This window comes from Cajanus cajan, chromosome 1 (assembly GCF_000230855.2).
Source record: "Cajanus cajan strain Asha chromosome 1, NIPB_CcT2T_4, whole genome shotgun sequence".
In the NCBI taxonomy this organism is placed as follows: Eukaryota; Viridiplantae; Streptophyta; class Magnoliopsida; order Fabales; family Fabaceae; genus Cajanus; species Cajanus cajan.
Genome location: NC_138517.1, coordinates 46,433,565 through 46,437,040, shown reverse-complemented (window position 1 = coordinate 46,437,040; position 3,476 = coordinate 46,433,565).

The following is a 3,476-nucleotide window of genomic DNA, read 5'->3' as shown; positions in this document are numbered from 1 at the left end:
TAAGAGCCACTTAATAACCAAGCCTTTTCAAGTGGAAATCACTAAACTCCTTTGTGGTATCTTTGATTCCCCAAAACTTTTCACAAAAATTTTGTATGCTTTTTCACAAATTTGCTTTTGAAATTAACTAAGCGTGAACAAGAATGAAACTACACAAGTCTAGACGAATTAAGGCAATAAAAGTAAACACAATTAAGATGAAACAACTTAAAGGAAGCAAGGATAATCAACTAGTCGGATAACCCTAAGTGGAAGCTTGAAACATATGAAATTTCCAAGCCACTTCCACTAGTACTTGTCGCAACCCGAAAATTTTTGATCTTGCGACCTATGGTTTAGACATCCTTTTAAAAGTCTCATTAATTAAGGAATTCCCGGACACCAGACTAATCCTTAATCAATGGTTTTGAAAATAGGTTCATGGAGTCGCCACCAATATTTTACTCAAAACATTGGAAAAAGAAAAGGTTTTTAAAGATCCAATAATGGCCTTGATAACCAGAATTGGGTTCGGGGGTCGGTTACGTGTAGGGAAGGTATTAAGCACCCCTACAACGCCCTCAATCGGTACCCTATGATGAAGTTAATATGATAAAAATTAATAAATTAAATATTGAATCCCCTTTATTAATATTTATTTACATATTTAAAGTATAAATTAAACGATTAACCCTAAAATATCTACATTATGAAGTTTGTTATAACAAAAAAAGGAGATAAAGATGAAAAATAAAAGAGAGAGAAAAAGATTGACTGAAATACCTCTTGAACGAGCTTTATTGAATCTTCAAATATGGAGAAGGTGCTTTGTGGCGACCTTTCACACTACAATATGCCTCACAGATCTCAAGAAATACAATAGGAGGGAGAGAGAAGATAGAGATGCGACACAAATCTCAAGAAATACAATAGAAGGGAGAGAGATAGAGAATTTTCGTGCTCAAAGGAGTCTTATTCGAAATTTCTCTGGCCGCCTGGTGAACTGTGCCCAAGGCTCCTATTTATAGGAATCAGAAGGGGACCAGAACGGCCCGTTCCGGATTCGGAACGACCCGTTCTGGGCTAATCCGTTATGTGTAAAATAAGACACTGGAACGGCCCGTTCTAAATGTGGAACGGCCCGTTCCAAACATGGGGAACAGCCCGTTCCAATTTTAGAACGACCCGTTCTGGGCAAGTTTATTATAGGTAAAATAAGAACCTGGAACGGCCCGTTCCAAAAGCGGAACGGCCCGTTCTGGGTTCAAATCTTGCATATATCAACTTGTTTTGGAACGGCCCGTTCCGTTTTTGGGAACAACCCGTTCTAGTCTTGGAACAGCCCGTTCTAGGCTGTCATCTCTTGTTGTTTCCATGCTTCCGGAGCTCCTTTCCTTCACAACGGGGGTCCATTTCCTTGTTTGTGTGCCCCCGGACGAAATTGGGTGTCTACAGCTGCCCCTCTTTACTTGTCCTTTGGAGTAGCTATATTGCTTTTTCAAAGGCAAGTAAAGACATCGACATTTCGTCCGGGTCTTCTCCTCGTCTCTTTGGTGTTGGCGCTTCTACGTTTCTTCTCTTGGATAGATGTATTTGCTCGTGTCCTCACCCTTTAGAGTAGTTGAGTGTTGGTTGCATACTCTATTGGGTAAAGGTTGACGAACTGTACACCTGATCTTCGGTCTTCAAGTAGATGCTCCATTGTTTATCTTGTGATAGTGCGTTCCTTTACTTGTAGCTTGTTAAAGAGGGAGTATTTTCATAGCTCAGCTTCCCTCACGGCTTTGTCGTATACCAGATTGGGAGATGACTACAGTCTCTCCAGACCTTTCCCTCACGGATTTGTCGTATACCGGATTGGGATTTGAGTACAGTCTCTCCAGACCTTTCCCTCACGGCTTTGTCGTATACCGGATTGGGATGCGAGTACAGTCTCTCCAGACCTTTCCCTCACGGCTTTGTCGTATACCGGATTGGGATGTGAGTATAGTCTCTCCAGACCTTTCCCTCACGGTTTTGTCGTATACCGGATTGGGATTTGAGTACAGGCTCTCCAGACCTTTCCCTAACGGCTTTGTCGTATACCGGATTGGGATGCGAGTACAGTCTCTCCAGACCTTTCCCTCACGGCTTTGTCGTATACCGGATTGGGATGCGAGTACAGTCTCTCCAGACCTTTCCCTCACGGCTTTGTCATATACCGGATTGGGATGTGAGTATAGTCTCTCCAGACCTTTCCCTCACGGCTTTGTCGTATACCGGATTAGGATTTGAGTATACTCTCTCTAGACCTTTCCCTCATGGCTTTGTCGTATACTGGTTGGGATGCGAGTACAGTCTCTCCAGACCTTTCCCTCACGGCTTTGTCATATACCGGATTGGGATGCGAGTACAGTCTCTTCAGACCTTTGTTGTATTTTAAGGAAACTGTCGGTGCCCTCATTGGTTTGCTTGGATTTTGGTAGATATTGCCCCAAGGATGTTGGGCAGGAGGTGTGTCGTGATGCCTCTAATTTGGGCTTCTTTTGTCTTTTGTTCAGATGTTGTCAATTGGAATTTGTGTTTCCTTTTTGGCTTTTCTTGTTGGTGTTGTGGGATGAAAGACTGCCCCTAGGTGGATGGGCAGGAGATGTTTGATGTGCCCCTGTGTTGGTGGGCAAAGTGGATGGGTGACGGGAATTCTGGTGTTGCCCCTGTTGTGTAAGTATTGTGATGCCTCTCCAGGCGTTTGTTGCGGAGTCCTTTTGATTCATGGATGATTAATTGTTGATTGTTGATGGATGGTTGTGGATGCTCCATGGTGAGTATGGATGCATGGATGCACATGAAAATGCAAGACAAGAATGGATTGGATTTGTTTATTATATTTATTATTTATTTATTTATAAAATGAAGTTATACCCTTTTGTGCACGCTTGTGCCCTATGCATGCTATGCAATGATGCCTCTATGTTAATGCTTAAATGCAGATTGATTTTACTTTCAAGAAATTAATCTATGCGCATTGATCAATGACATGGATTGTTAGCCTTTTAGCCGTGTCGGATTTAGCGCTGCTTTTTTGAACCTGAGGTTTGTGTAGTTCGGCCTTCTCGCTTGTACCGAATATGATATATTAGCCCTTAGATTAGGTGTACCTAGACTCTGTTCTAGGACACCTCCATCTTTTCCTTGTGAGTATTCACTGTGCATATTCCGTGTATCTTTCAAATTTATCTTAATGTCATGTAGGTCAAGAGGAATGAGAGAAATGGGATATATACATATATTTTTTGTAAAAGTTTTGTTAGAAAGGATTTTTTTCAAAAAATGGTTTATAGAATAATGGCTGGCCGAGGTAGGCTAGTGGTTTAGGCTGATGAACAAGCACATTCAAAGTGAGGAAATCATTTTCTGCGTTAGTTTATTATTTCCTTCAAAGTTAAGCAATGACTTGGGATTGCATATTGATTAAATGATCTTCTAGAGTCGCCTTTCAGTTTTCAACTCGGGATGCT